This window comes from Bombina bombina, chromosome 6 (genome assembly GCF_027579735.1).
Source record: "Bombina bombina isolate aBomBom1 chromosome 6, aBomBom1.pri, whole genome shotgun sequence".
Classification (NCBI taxonomy): domain Eukaryota; kingdom Metazoa; phylum Chordata; class Amphibia; order Anura; family Bombinatoridae; genus Bombina; species Bombina bombina.
The window spans coordinates 313,786,384-313,802,320 of NC_069504.1; positions in this window are offsets into that span (position 1 = coordinate 313,786,384).

Sequence of the window (15,937 nt, forward strand, 5' to 3'; positions counted from 1 at the left end):
ACTTTTTGTAAAGCAGCTATATTGTACAGACCTCCTTGAGATATAGTCCTCGGTTTGTAAAGCAGCTATATTTTACAAACCACCTTAAGATATAGTCCTCCGTTTGTAAAGCAGCTATATTTTATAGACCTCCTTGAGATATAGGCCTCTAGTTATCAACGTGTCTACTTACCTGCCATCGCCAGCCTCAATACGCATGCCTAAGCTCGCCTCACATCACCACCGCGGACCTGAATACGCTCGCCAAAGTTATCAAAAAAGCTGCCAAAAAGCCGCGCACCAAGTACGGGGCGATGAGCAGCGGACTGTGATAGTTATCACTCATCCGATCTCGCTGCTCTTCGGCTTTTTCCCAGCTTTATTGATAAGCTGTTACTAAGCACCCACACCAAACTACACTGTTCTACCCCCTATACCGGCGCCCTCGGAGCCCCCCCCAACTAAAGTTATTAACCCCTAAACCGCCGCTCTTAGACCCCGCCGCAACTATAATAAATGTATTAACCCCTAAACTGCCGCCCCAGGAGCCCACCGCCACTCTAATATACTGATTAACCCCTAAACCGCCGCTCCCGGACCCCGCCGCCACCTACATAATACCTATTAACCCCTATCCTGCCCCCCCTATACTGCCACCACCTATAATAAATTTATTAACCCCTATCCTGCCGATCCCGTACCCCGCCGCAACTAAATAAATTGTTTAACCCCTAAACCGCCGCTCCTGGACCCCGCCGCCACCTATATTAAACTTATTAACCCCTAATCTGCCCCCCCTATACCGTCGCCACCTATAATACATTTATTAACCCCTATCCTGCCCCCCTATACCGCTGCAACCTATAATAAAATTATTAACCCCTAAACCTAACCCTAACACCCCCCTAACTTAAATATTAATTAAATAAATCTAAATAAATATTACTCTTATTAAATTAGTTATTCCTATTTAAAACTAAATACTTACCTATAAAATAAACCCTAATATAGCTACAATATAACTAATAATTATATTGTAGCTATTTTAGGATTTATTTTTATTTTACAGGCAAATTTCAATTTATTTTAACTAGGCACAATAGCTATTAAATAGTTATTAACTATTTTAAGCTACCTAGTTAAAATAAAGACAAATTTACCTGTAATATAAAAACTAACCTAAGTTACAATTACACCTAACACTACACTATCATTAACTAAATTATTCCTATTTAAAAATAAATACTTACCTGTAAAATAAACCCTAAGATAGCTACAATGTAATTAATAATTACATTGTAGCTATTTTAGGATTTATATTTATTTTACAGGTAATTTATTTTAACTAGGTACAATAGTTATTAAATAGTTATTAACTATTTAATAGCTACCTAGCTAAAAGAAATACAAAATAACCTAAGTTACAATTAAACCTAACACTACACTATCTATCATTAAATAAATTAAATTAATTAACTACAAATACCTACAATTAAATACAATTAAATAAACTAACTAAAGTACAAAAAATAAAAAAAAATAAGTTACAAGAAATAAAAAAATATTACAAGAATTTTAAGCTAATTACACCTAATCTAAGCCCCCTAATAAAATAACAAAGCCCCCCAAAATAAAAAAATGCCCTACCCTATTCTAAATTACGAAAGCTCTATTACCTTACCAGCCCTTAAAAGGGCCTTTTGCGGGGCATGCCCCAAAGTATTCAGCTCTTTTGCATGTTAAAAAAAATACAACCCCCCCAACATTAAAACCCACACCCACATACCCCTACTCTAACCCACCCAAACCCCCCTTAAAAAAACCTAACACTACCCCCCTGAAGATCATCCTACCTTTAGCCATCTTCAGCCAGCCGACCACAGATGGAACAGAAGAGGACATCTGCAGCGGCCGAAGTCATCATCCAAGGGGTGCTGAAGAGGTCTTCCATCCGATAGAAGTCTTCATCCAGGCGGCGTCTTCAATCTTCAGCCACCCGACGAATGAATGTTCCTTTAAGTGACGTGATCCAAGATGGCGTCCCTCGAATTCCGATTGGCTGATAGGATTCTATCAGCCAATCGGAATTAAGGTAGGAAAAATCTGATTGGCTGATCCAGTCAGTCAATCAGATTCAAGTTCAATCCGATCCATCCATTTTCATACCTTAATTCCGATTGGCTGATAGAATCCTATCAGCCAATCGGAATTCGAGGGACGCCATCTTGGATGACGTCCCTTAAAGGAACCTTCATTCTGTGTTAGGACGTCGGAAGAAGAGGATGGATCCGCGCCGATCAGCCAATAGAATGCGAGCTCAATCTGATTGGCTGATTGGATCAGCCAATCAGATTTTTTCTACCTTAATTCTGATTGGCTGATAGAATCCTATCAGCCAATCGGAATTCGAGGGACGCCATCTTGGATGACGTCACTTAAAGGAATATCCATTCGTCGGGTAGGCGTCGTTGGAAGAGGATGGCTCCGCGTCGGCTCGTTTGAAGAAGGCTCCACTCCGGATGGATGAAGATTGAAGACGCCGCCTGGATGAAGACTTCTATCTGATGGAAGACCTCTTCAGCGCCCCTTGGATGATGACTTCGGCTGCTGCGGATGTCCTCTTCTGTTCCATCGTTGGTCGGCTGGCTGAAGACGGCTTAAGGTAGGATGATCTTCAGGGGGGTAGTGTTAGGTTTTTTTAAGGGGGGTTTGGGTGGGTTAGAGTAGGGGTATGTGGGTGGTGGGTTTTAATGTTGGGGGGGGTTGTATTTTTTTTAACATGCAAAAGAGCTGAATACTTTGGGGCATGCCCCGCAAAAGGCCCTTTTAAGGGCTGGTAAGGTAATAGAGCTGTTAACTTTTTGTAATTTAGAATAGGGTAGGGCATTTTTTTTATTTTGGGGGGCTTTGTTATTTTATTAGGGGGCTTAGATTAAGTGTAATTAGCTTAAAAATCTTGTAATATTTTTTATTTCTTGTAACTTAGTTTTTTTTATTTTTTTGTACTTTTTTTTATTTAATTGTAGGTATTTGTAGTTAATTAATTTAATTTATTTAATGATAGTGTAGTGTTAGGTTTAATTGTAACTTAGGTTAGGATTTATTTTACAGGTAATTTTGTATTTCTTTTAGCTAGGTAGTTATTAAATAGTTAATAACTATTTAATGACTATTGTACCTAGTTAAAATAAATACAAAGTAGCCTGTAAAAAAAATATAAATCCTAAAATAGCTACAATGTAATTATTATTTACATTGTAACTATCTTGGGGTTTATTTTACAGGTAAATATTTAGTTTTAAATAGGAATAATTTATTTAATTATAGTGTAGTGTTAGGTGTAATTGTAACTTAGGTTAGTTTTTATTTTACAGGTAAATTTGTCTTTATTTTAACTAGGTAGCTATTAAATAGTTAATAACTATTTAATAGCTATTGTGCCTAGTTAAAATAAATTGAAATTTGCCTGTAAAATAAAAATAAATCCTAAAATAGCTACAATATAATTATTAGTTATATTGTAGCTATATTAGGGTTTATTTTATAGGTAAGTATTTAGTTTTAAATAGGAATAACTAATTTAATAAGAGTAATATTTATTTAGATTTATTTAATTAATATTTAAGTTAGGGGGGTGTTAGGGTTAGTGTTAGACTTAGGTTTAGGGGTTAATAATTTTATTATAGGTTGCAGCGGTATAGGGGGGCAGGATAGGGGTTAATAAATGTATTATAGGTGGCGACGGTGTAGGGCGGGCAGAATAGGGGTAAATAAGTTTAATATAGGTGGCGGCGGGGTCCTGGAGCAGCGGTTTAGGGGTTAAACAATTTATTTAGTTGCGGCGGGGTACGGGATCGGCAGCATAGGGGTTAATAAATTTATTGTAGGTGGCGGCGGTATAGGGGGGGCAGGATAGGGGTTAATAGGTATTATGTAGGTGGCGGCGGGGTCTGGAAGCGGCGGTTTAGGGGTTAATAAGTTTATTAGAGTGGCGGTGGGCTTCGTGAGCGGCGGTTTAGCAGTTAACATGTTTAATATAGGTGGCGGCGGTGTAGGGGGGCAGATTAGGGGTGTTTAGACTCGGGGTACATGTTAGGGTGTTAGGTGCAGACAGCTCCCATAGGAATCAATGGGATGTCGGGCAGCAGCGAACATGAACTTTCGCTATGGTCAGACTCCCATTGATTCCTATGGGATCCGCCGCCTCCAGGGCGGCGGATTGAAAACCAGGTACGCTGGGCCAGAAAAGTGTCGAGCGTACCTGGTAGTCATTTGATAACTCCCAAAAGTAGTCAGATTGTGCCAAACTTGCGTTCGGAACATCTGGAGTGACGTAAGAATCGATCTGTGTCGGACTGAGTCTGGCGGATCGAAGCTTACATCACTATATTCTACTTTTGCTGGGCAGCAGGACTTGATAACTTAGGCGAATCAGCCTCGCCACAAATACGCTGCAAAATTCCAGCGTATTTGAGGTTGACGGCTTGATAACTAGAGGCCGTAGTCCTCAGTTTTCAAACAGTATAGCAAATGTTTATATATGTACATTTATATTAGCCCAAGACTGGTCTTCTTTTTTTGGATACTACAATTAGAGTCTTGCCATATACTACTGACATGTTTAATATTTCTATTCTAGTCTATAAATAACATATATATATATATATATATATATAATATAAATATAAATATAAATATATATATATATATATATATATATATATATATATATATATATATATATATATATATATACATACAAACACAGCCTGTAAATCTCAAGCCTGTGCCTAAGAAAGTCTGCATATAAAAAGACTGTACAATTTGATAATGGAAGTAAAATTGGAAAGTTGATTAAAATTGCATGTTCTATCTAAATCATGAAAGTTTAATTATGACTATAGTTTTCCTTTAAAAATAACATTTCCATCAGAGTGATGCAACAGTTCACCATAGTTTCCCGTCAGCTGATATTTCCATTGAAAAAGTAGGTAAGATGATTTTCCTAATTAAAGCAAAAAATAGCAATAAAATGCAGGTTAACTGGTGACTAAGGTTTGATGAGCTGCAGTAATAAATGGTGGTATATAACATCTACAACCACTAGAACCACCAAAAACAGAAAGCCTATCCAGACTAGCTAGATGCCAAATCTTATTTCCCAACATTTCAATATGTGGAAGAACTGCATGATTAATATTATTATTTTTTCCATTAGATTACTGATTATTTTGTTAATGTGATGCTATTTGATTGTCATTACACATAAATATGATCAAAATAATAAAAAGTATTTTAAAGTTTTTTATTGTTATTATTATTATTATTATTATATCACTGTATTTGTTTTTCATTTTTTTTTTAATCCATACTCATATCAGCTACCACTAGGTCTTCCCCAAAACAAGAAATTTAAATATAAAGAAAGGAATCTCTTCCATTCTTTTAAAAGATAAAAAGCCCCTCTCCATTATCAAGCTCGCCAGACTCTGAAAATCACTTATTTATTCTTATTCTCCCAACATCTTCTTTATCCTCAGAAGACAATAAAGGAATTGCCTTTGCGGCTTTCTCATATGGAAGCCTTGAACCAGAGAGCCATTTTGTGAATTTTCAGGATTTTATTATGGATTCGAATGCAAGCAATTCCAGTTGAGTTACAAGATGCGCTTTGGTTACCACCGGATGGAAATAGTCGGTAAACTTCTCGAAGCCATTGGAATTAAGAATCCTCCGTTACATAGCTATTTTTCCCTTTCCTTTGCAGAAAAGTTGTTTAAAGGAAAGCAAGTTTTTAGGAGGCCAATTTCTTACATACTTGCCACTCTTATTTGCCTCCTTTCTTTTTTCATGTTTTAGATGTCAAAGCTCTTGACTACAACGATATTTTCTTCCTTTTGGTGTAAGTTTTATTATTACTCGCATGACAAAACCTCTCTATTCATCTTCTTTTTTTTATCCCTCTTTCCCTGACCATCCTAATCTTTGCTTTTTTAATTGTGTTACAAAATATGATGTTAGAACCACTGCATTTAGACTTCCTTCCGTTTCTTAAATTCTTGTCTCTTATGTTCCTCCTCATAAACCTGACTCTAACACCATAAAACCTTAGCTGTGTTGGTTAAATGGATCCTTCAAGAAGGTTTGTTTTTTTTTTTCAAAATTTTCTGTTCACTTATTTTGGAGCTACAGCTTACAAATCTTTTTAAAAAGTTTTCTTCTTTAGAAGGTAATCTGAGTGCTGCTGATAGGTCCTCTCTTTTTGTTTTCTCTTGTCATGATACATTTAGCTTTAAACTAGAAAAATATGAGCTACCGGTCATGTAATACAATTATGATTATCCCAACTTGTATGGATAAGGTAGACTTTATTAAAGACAAATATTTTCCCTCCCTTTTTTCATGTTTTCATATATATATATGTAAAAACTATACATTTTTGCCACTTACAAATTAGTAGTTAAAAAGAGCTTTATTAATTCAAAACATAATAAACATTGAAATCACAATATAATACAAAATATTAAAATAAATGTCCCACATTACTCTTAGTGGAAAACCTGTCTTATTATTTCTGGCCAGAAAACATTGCAAAATATGCATATGATAGAATTCCAGCTGTCCTCTTCAAATGTGCATATTTTTTTTATTTTACTAAAATAGTCAATGTTTTAACAGCCCATAACACACATAAAATAGAAGGATGTTCCTAAAATCCTGATCAAGGCAGATAGTGTCCTGCAATAATATAGTGGTAGCCCTTTTGTTGTCTTTCAGGTGTAATGAGCCATAGCAACAATTATTAACCAACTTTTGCTATCTTGCTGATAAAGGGATTAGCAGGTTAATAGAGGTCGGCTCAACCCTGTAACGCCAAATGCTACTCCCAGCTGCTTCTAACTGGTACTTTACAGGGGAGACTGGAATGATGTTTGCTCACAACCTAAATCCTGTCATATTTCCCCTGAGTGCACAGCCAAAGATTAGCGTCCACATCTAGCGGATCCCTCAAAGTTGATTTATCTCCAGGCTTCAGTAGCACCTTATAGGGCACCTCTCTGTTTTAAACATACTTAGCACCCAGCGGAAAACCGAACATCAAGCCAAAAGTTCTTTGATGTGTGTTTCGTCCCTCCCACTTTGGTAGGTTTTTTGAAACTTTGGTCTCATAATTCTTTTCAAGGTTGTTACTAATATAATGTGTTGCCTTCCCCCTTATTTTGGGGCTAAATTAGTAGTTGGCATAATTGATGCCGAATAGAAAATTAGTATTTTGATATCAATAGATGTCATATAAATCCTTAGTTGACCAACATATAGTTTCATCCTCAAATCCTTAGAATTTCTTCCATCAAAACATGGATGGTTCTTTCCTGTTTTTACTGGGTTTTTCTCAACAAACTTCAATAATCATTTTGCACATCTTCAATTATCAGATAATTTGTTTTATCTTTCAAATTGTTCTCTGTGTTTTAGTCATTGGTTTATGTTTGCATTCCTTTGTTATTATATTAACTTTTCATCCTACTGGGAATTTTCTCCTTCAAAGGCTTTTGTTTTTCTATTTAGATGATATATTTTGTCCTTTTTTTAAACCTTTTTAATATATATATGTATATAATATTAAATTATATATTTCTCTTGTAAGGTGTATCCAGTCCATGGATCATCCATTACTTGTGGGATATTCTCCTTCCCAACAGGAAGCTGCAAGAGGATCACCCACAGCAGAGCTGTCTATATAGCTCCTCCCCTAACTGCCACTACCAGTCATTCTCTTGCAGCTCTCGACAAGATAGGAAGTAGCTTATGTTAATCCTTCTTCAAAGAAGGAACGTCTTTTACACAATCTTGACGTGGTTCGTGCTTTAAAGTTTTATTTACAAGCTACTAAAGATTTTCGTCAAACATCTGCATTGTTTGTTGTCTACTCTGGACAGAGGAGAGGCCAAAAGGCTTCGGCAACTTCTCTTTCTTTTTGGCTAAGGAGTATAATACGCTTAGCTTATGAGACTGCTGGCCAGCAGCCTCCTGAAAGGATTACAGCTCATTCTACTAGAGCGGTAGCTTCCACATGGGCTTTTAAAAATGAGGCTTCTGTTGAATAGATTTGTAAGGCGGCGACTTGTTTTTCGCTTCATACTTTTTCAAAGTTCTATAAATTTGATACTTTTGCTTCTTCAGAGGCTATTTTTGGGAGAAAGGTCTTGGAGGCAGTGGTGCCTTACGTTTAAGCGCCTGCCTTGTCCCTCCCTTCATCCGTGTCCTATAGCTTTGGTATTGGTATCCCACAAGTAATGGATGATCCGTGGACTGGATACACCTTACAAGAGAAAACATAATTTATGCTTACCTGATAAATTTATTTCTCTTGTGGTGTATCCAGTCCATGGCCCGCCCTGTCATTTTAAGGCAGGTGTTTTTTATTTTTAAACTTCAGTCACCACTGCACCCTATAGTTTCTCCTTTCTCTTGCTTGTCTTCGGTCGAATGACTGGTAGTGGCAGTTAAGGGAGGAGCTATATAGACAGCTCTGCTGTGGGTGATCCTCTTGCAGCTTCCTGTTGAGAAGGAGAATATCCCACAAGTAATGGATGATCCGTGGACTGGATACACCATAAGATAAATAAATTTATCAGGTAAGCATAAATTATGTTTTTTAAAAAATATAATTACTGTTTTTTGTGTTTTAAAAATGTTTCCATGTCCCTTTACAAAGAATCTACCTTTTCTGCTGTAAGTGCAAATATGTACATATAATCTGTACATATAAATATATTCTACATATAATCACCATGTTTTTTGCCATTGTTAAACATTCTTAAATAAGTATAAAACCTTTGTAATAAAACTACTACATCTTGTTTTCTTTTATTCATATAATATTTGAATGACTGCATACAAAAGGGAAACATTAAATTACTATTCTTATCAGTCCAGCAGTTTGCTTGACTCCATGTAAAGCTTCCTGTCAACCCTTCATGTTTGTAAATTGAAGCCATTCTTACGCTATTTGCATTTTGCTCTTCTAGAGCTCTTGAGGTGAACCAGTGCAGGAAGCAGCCAAATGCTCCAGAGAATTGGACAGCTAAAAATACAATAATGGTTGATTCATCTTCACATCAATTATTCAGGTGTAGTACTTCATACAAGACAGACAAAGCTAAAAAAAAAATGAATGAAATCTTTTGCTTTAAAATCCGAGCTGCCTATAAAATGAAACCATTCACCAAATAAAAAATAATTTGTGACGAGGATGATTCGCCTTAGTTATCAAAGGCTCGAGACCGGCTAAAGTAGAATTTAGTGACGTAAGCTTCGATCCGCCGGACTCAGTCCGACACAGATCGATTCTTACGTCACTCCAGATGTTCCGTACACAAGTGCGGCACATTCTCACTACTTTTGCTAGTTATCAAATGATTAGCAGGTACGCTCTGCACTTTTACGGCCCAGCGTACCTGGTTTTCAAACCGCCACCCCTGGAGGCGGCGGATCCCATAGGAATCAATGGGAGTCTGACCATAGCGAAAGTACAAGTTCGCTGCTGACAGACATCCCATTGATTTCTATGGGAGCTGTCTGCACCTAACACCCTAACATGTACCCCGAGTCTAAACACCACTAATCTGTGCCCCCCTACACCGCCGCAACAAAATAAAGTTATTACCCCCTAAACCGCAGCTCCCGGAGCCCACCGCAACTATAATAAATGTATTAACCCCTAAACCGCCGCTCCCTGAACCCGCCGCAACCTATATTAAATGTATTAACCCCTATCCTGCCCCCCCTACACCGTCGCCACCTATAATAAATTTATTAACCCCTAATCTGCCCCCCTACACCGTCGTCACCTATAATAAATTTATTAACCCCTAATCTGCCCCCCCTACACCGTCGCCACCTATAATAAATTTATTAACCCCTATCCTGCCCCCCCTACACCGTCCACCTATAATAAATTTATTAACCCCTAATCTGCCCCCCCCTAAACCGTCGCCACCTATAATAAATTTATTAACCCCTAATCTGCCCCCCCCTACACCGTTGCCACCTATAATAAATTTATTAACCCCTATCCTGCCCCCCTACACCGTCGCCACCTATAATAAATTTATTAACCCCTAATCTGCCCACCCTACACCGTCGCCACCTATAATAAATTTATTAACCCCTATCCTGCCCCCCCTACACCGTCGCCACCTATAATAAATATATTAACCCCTAATCTGCCCCCCTACACCGTCGCCACCTATAATAAATTTATTAACCCCTAATCTGCCCCCCCTACACCGTCGCCACCTATAATAAATTTATTAACCCCTATCCTGCCCCCCACTACGCCGCCGCCACTGTAATAAAATTATTAACCCCTAAACCTAAGTCTAACCCTAACGCCCCCCTAACTTAAATATTAATTAAATAAATCTAAATAATATTTTTATTATTAACTAAAATAATCCTATTTAAAACTAAATACTTACCTTTAAAATAAACCCTAATATAGCTACAATATAAATAATAATTATATTCTAGCTATCTTAGGATTTATTTTTATTTTACAGGTACCTTACAATTTATTTTAACTAGGTCCACTTCGGTTCCATCGCTGCTCGGCTGAGTGAAGACGACTAAAGGTAGGATGATCTTCAGGGGATTAGTGTTAGGTTTTTGTAAGGGGGGTTTGGGTTAGATTAGGGGTATGTGGGTGGTGGGTTTTAATGTTGGGGGGGTTGTATTTTTCTTTTACAGGCAAAAGAGCTGAACTTTTTGGGGCATGCCCCCACAAATGGCCCTTTTAAGGGCTGGTAAGGTAAAAGAGCTTTGAACTTTATTTAATTTAGAATAGGGTAGGGCATTTTTTTATTTTGGGGGGGTTTGTTATTTTATTAGGGGGCTTAGATTAGGTGTAATTAGCTTAAAATTGTTGTAATATTTTTAAAATGTTTGTAACTTATTTTTTTATTTTTTGTAACTTAGCTTTTTTTATTTTTTGTACTTTAGTTAGTTTATGTAATTGTATTTAATTGTAGTTATTTGTAGGTAGTTTATTTAATTAATTTAATGATAGTGTAGTATTAGGTTTAATTGTAACTTAGGTTAGGATTTATTTTACAGGTAATTTTGTATTTCTTTTAGCTAGGTAGTTATTAAATAGTTAATAACTATTTAATAACTATTCTACCTAGCTAAAATAAATACAAAGTTACCTGTAAAATAAATATAAATCCTAAGATAGCTACAATATAATTATTATTTATATTGTAGCTATCTTAGGATTTATTTTACAGGTAAGTATTTAGTTTTAAATAGGAATAATTTATTAAAGTATAGTGTAGTGTTAGGTGTAATTATAACTTAGGTTAGGATTTGTTTTACAGGTAAATTTCAGTTTATTTTAGCTAGGTAAGCTATTAAATAGTTAATAACTATTTAATAGCTATTGTACCTAGTTAAAATAAATTGAAAGTTGCCTGTAAAATAAAAATAAATCCTAAGATAGCTAGAATATAATTATTATTTATATTGTAGATATATTAGGGTTTATTTTAAAGGTAAATATTTAGTTTTAAATAGGATTAATTTAGTTAATAATAGAAATATTATTTAGATTTATTTAATTAATATTTAAGTTAGGGGGGCGTTAGGGTTAGGGTTAGACTTAGGTTTAGGGGTTAATAATTTTATTACAGTGGCGGCGGCGTAGTGGGGGGCAGGAAAGGGGTTAATAAATTTATTATAGGTGACGACGGTGTAGGGGGGGCAGGATAGAGGTTAATAAATTTATTATAGGTGACAACGGTGTAGGGGGGGCAGGATAGGGGTTAATAGGTTTAATATAGGTTGCGGCGGGTTCAGGGAGCGGCGATTTAGGGGTTAAACTATTTAGTTGCGGCAAGGTGCGGGATCAGCAGGATAGGGGTTAATAATTTTATTATAGAGGGCGACGGTGTAGGGGGGGCAGGATAGGGGTTACTAGGTATACTGTAGGTGACAGCGGTGTCCGGGAGCGGCGGTTTAGGGGTTAATACATTTATAAGAGTTGCGGCAGGGTCTAGGAGCGGCGGTTTAGGGGTTAGTAACTTTATTGAGTTGCGGGGGGCTCCGGGGGCGCCGGTATAAGGATAGAACAGTGTAGTTTAGTGTGGGTGTTTAGTGACAGGCTAGCAATAAAGCTGGGAAAAAGCCGAAGGGCAGCGAGATCGGATGTGTGATAACTCTCACAGTCCGCTGCTCATCGCCCCGCAGCTTTTTTACAGCTTTTTTTGATAACTTAGGCGAACGTATTCAAGGTCCGCGGCGGCGAAGGTAGGCGAGCTTAGGCGGGCGTATTGGGCCGGCGAAGTCAGAAAAGTAGACGGCTTGATAACTACCCCCCTATGCCTCTCACAGAAGAGGGAGCAATATCCTATGTTGCAGTTCTCACTTTTAAGGTGACCCAAGAGTATTTTGCATAAAAAAAAGAGAATAGAGAGATGCACTCAACTGATACTGCTGTATAGGGATGCATTTAGGCCTAGAACAAATACTTGCTTCCCAACAGTTCCTGGAGGCTCTCTGGGACTGGCTGGTAATGGATACTTGTGTGCGGTGACCCATGGGTTTTTTGTGGGTGGCTCTATAATTGGAAGGTTGGAGCCATGTGTACTGTGGGCGTACTGTAAACCAGGGCATAAGCACTGAAGGAGAAGCAGTTGAAAGGACAGTGGATAGAGTTTCCAACTTGTGATAATCCTACACTATGCAGGAAAACAACGCCTGTGGTTTGGATATTGAGGGACAGCAACATTTAAATGGTAGTCTAATGGCATGTCTTCCCTGTCCTATGTCTTACAAATGTTTTATTTGTTCACTTTATTACAAATTAGGGTTCCCTGGATGTCTGGGGGTGACCCCTTCCCTAGGTCCTTGACCTACTTTTCTGAGGTAAACATGAGCTAAAATAGTTGGAGAGAGGAAGGGGCAGGGAGTAAAGATTTTCCAGTGTACCAGGGCAGTCACAAGAACTAAATACATCTCTGGCTCATTTAGTTTCAATTAAGATTTAAACAGCTCTTGCTTCACAATTTTTTCAAGCAAAAGAATCATTGCTTTTATATAGATATATACAAGGGGGTTTAAAAATATACCCAAGAGTTAGTGGCCCCAAGAAAAATCAAACTTGCCCACTTTTTCACCTCCAAATTTTGAAATATGTAATAATATGTCATATGTAAAATTAAAATATGCAGTTATATACTTTTATTATACGTTTGTATTTAGAATAAAACACTTTATATATACGTATTAATAACAAAAACATATTCTCTTACCTAAATGCAGAAGTTTCTTCTTCTGATGCTAGTAAGCTGTTACAGGAATAGACAGGCTGGCTGGCAATATATATTGCGCACCCACAAATGGGCAAATTTACCCATTTGCAGGCGCTCAATAAATTAACGCTCCACTTGTAATCAAGCCCTAAGTTTGTCATGATTAATTTGATTATGATTAATATTGATTCATATGTCTGACTTTGCAAGGTCCCACACATTCCTCTGTCTCTCACATACACACACTCCTTCCTCTCACATATGTACGTACATACATACTCTCCTCTCTCTTACATACATACATACATACTCTCCTCTCTCTTACATACATACATACATACTCTCCTCTCTCTCTCACATACATACATACATACATACATACTCTCCTCTCACATACGTACATGCATACATACATACTCTCCTCTCTCTTACATACATACATACATACTCTCCTCTCTCTCTCACATACATACATACATACATACTCTCCTCTCACATACGTACATACATACATACATACATACTCTCCTCTCTCTCACATACATACATACTCTCCTCTCTCTCCTCTCTCTTACTTACATACATACATGCACTCCTCTCTTACATACATACATACACTCCTCTCTCTTACATACATACATACATACATGCACTCCTCTCTCTTACAAACATACATACATACATACATACTCTCCTCTCTCTTACATACATACATACTCTCCTCTCTCTTACATACATACATACATACATACTCTCCTCTCTCTTACATACATACATACATACATACATACATACATAGACTCCTCTCTCTCACATACATACATACGCTCCTCTCTCTTAGATACATACTGTACATGCACTCCTCTCTCTTACATACATACATACATACTCTCCTCTCTCTCACATACATACATACATACTCTCCTCTCCCTTACATACATACATACATACTCTCCTCTCTCTCTCACATACATATATACATACATACTCTCCTCTCACATACATACATACATACTCTCCTCTCTCTTACATACATACATACTCTCCTCTCTCTCACATACATACATACTCTCCTCTCTCTCACATACATACTCTCCTCTCTCTTACATACATACATACATACATACATACTCTCCTCTCTCTCACATACATACATACATATTCTCCTCTCTCTCACATACATACATACATACTCTCCTCTCTCTTTCTTACATACATACATACATACTCTCCTCTCTCTCACATATATACATACTCTCCTCTCTCTCACATACATACTCTCCTCCCTCTTACATACATACATACATGCATACTCGTCTCTCTCTTACATACATACATACATACATACACTCTCTCTCACATACGTACATATATACGTACATACACTCCTCTCTCTCACATACATACATACATACATACACTCCTCTCTTTTACTTACGTACATACACTCCTCTTTCTCACAAACGTACATATATAGATACACACACTCCTTCCTCTCACATATGTACATACATACATACACTCCTCTCTTTCACATACGTACATACACTTCTCTTTCTCACATACGTACATATATAGATACACACACTCCTTCCTCTCACATATGTACGTACATACATACTCTCCTCTCTCTTACATACATACTCTCCTCTCTCTCACATACATACATACTCTCCTCTCTCTTACATACATACATACATACACTCCTCTTTCTCACATACGTACATATATACATACACTCCTCTCTCTTACATACATACGTATTACATACACTCCTCTCTTTCACATACATACATACATACATATATAGATACATACACTCCTCTCTCTCACATATGTACACACATACACTCCTCTCTCTCATGTACATACATACACTTCTCTCTCTCACATACACACATACTTACGCTCCTCTCTCTCTCTCTCTCTGTCTCTCTCTCTCACATACATACATACATACATACTCTCCTCTCTGTCACATACATACATACATACATACATACATGCACTCCTCTCTCTTACATACATACATACTCTCCTCTCTCTTACATACATACATACATACTCTCCTCTCTCTTACAAACATACTGTACATGTACTCCTCTCTTACATACATACATACATACATACACTCCTCTCTCTTACATACATACATACATACACTCCTCTCTCTTACATACATACTGTACATGCACTCCTCTCTCACATACATACATACACTCCTCTCTCTTATATACATACATACATGCATACTCGCCTCTCTCTTACATACATACATACATACATACACTCCTCTCTCTTACATACATACATACATAAGTAAAAATGGGGAGAGAGTAAGCGCTAAAAAGCTTAAAAGGCTAGTAAAAAGTACATTTTAATACATATAAAAATTTACAAATGGCAATCAGACGCATGGATCCATGTCTGACTTAAAAAAAATATATATATAATAAACAAATCTAAAAGTATCTAAAAATATCCAATGGAGTAAAGCATGTGACGCTGACTTAGGCCTAGATTTGGAGTTTTGTCGGTAACGACCCGAAAAACTAACGCCGGCTTTTTTCTGGCCGCACCATAAAAATAACTCTGGTATCGAGAGTCCACATAAAGGCTGCGTTAGGCTCCAAAAAAGGAGCGTA